General features: G+C 30.7%; 1 pseudogene; it reads right to left on the bottom strand.

Annotated features, from left to right (window-relative positions):
- Positions 1 to 716: 716 nt before the first annotated feature.
- LOC104980270 overlaps positions 717 to 933 on the bottom strand; it is a 4,919-nt pseudogene continuing 4,702 nt past the window's right edge.

Below are 933 nucleotides of genomic sequence, written 5' to 3'. Positions count from 1 at the left end.
AATGGGAATTTGCTGTATGATTCAGGGAACTCAAACGGGGGCTGTGTGACAATCTAGAAAGGTGGGATGTGGAAGGAGATGAGAGGGAATTTTGGGAGGGAGGGGAAATGGGTGTACCTATGGCTGATTCTTGTTGATGTTTGACAATAAACAACAAAACTCTGTAAAGCAATTATCCTTCAAATAAAAAATAAGGTGGCATAAAAGAAAAGAAATACATGCTGCAATTCGATTTTGAGGAAAAACAAAACATAGAAAACTTAAAAAGTATAAGCAATTTATACCAATAAAAGCATTGCAAACAGTAAAAACATTAATATAATTATATATAAAATATATGCTATAGATATTATATTATATAATACAATTAATACAATGTTTAATATTATCCCAGAGGGCTCGGAGATACCTCATTTGAGTAAATTTTTTGGAAAAATGATGTACAATCTTTTATGCACTGGGAAAGAATGGTTGATAATGTAGTAATGCTTAGATTTCCTGAAAAAACAGCTTTTATTTTTTAAAAATATATTGTGTGACTTTCAAGGAATTTTCTTTATAAGAAGACTGTACAGGTAGCTTGATTAAGTCAGTACAGAAGGGAAGATCAAATCTAAATTTGGAAGAAACAAAATAGTTTATAAAATTATTTATGAATAAGAAATAAGAAAATTATAAATTGTTTATAAATAAGAAAATTGTTTATGAATCCTGACTTCAACATGCTCCTAATTCTTTGAGACCAATAGAATTCTTTTGACTAAGTCATAAAAGGCTTGTCGAAATGCAGTACTTGGATGCAATCACAAAAACGACAGAATGATCTCTTTGTTTCCAAGGCAAATCATTCAATATCACAGTAATCCAAGTCTATGCCCCAACCAGTAATGCTGAAGAAGCTGAAATTGAATGGTTCTATGAAGACCTACAAGA

Source organism: Bison bison, unplaced genomic scaffold (assembly GCF_000754665.1).
Source record: "Bison bison bison isolate TAMUID 2011002044 unplaced genomic scaffold, Bison_UMD1.0 scf7180017858759, whole genome shotgun sequence".
Lineage (NCBI taxonomy): Eukaryota > Metazoa > Chordata > Mammalia > Artiodactyla > Bovidae > Bison > Bison bison.
This window is presented reverse-complemented; position numbering and strand designations above follow the sequence as displayed.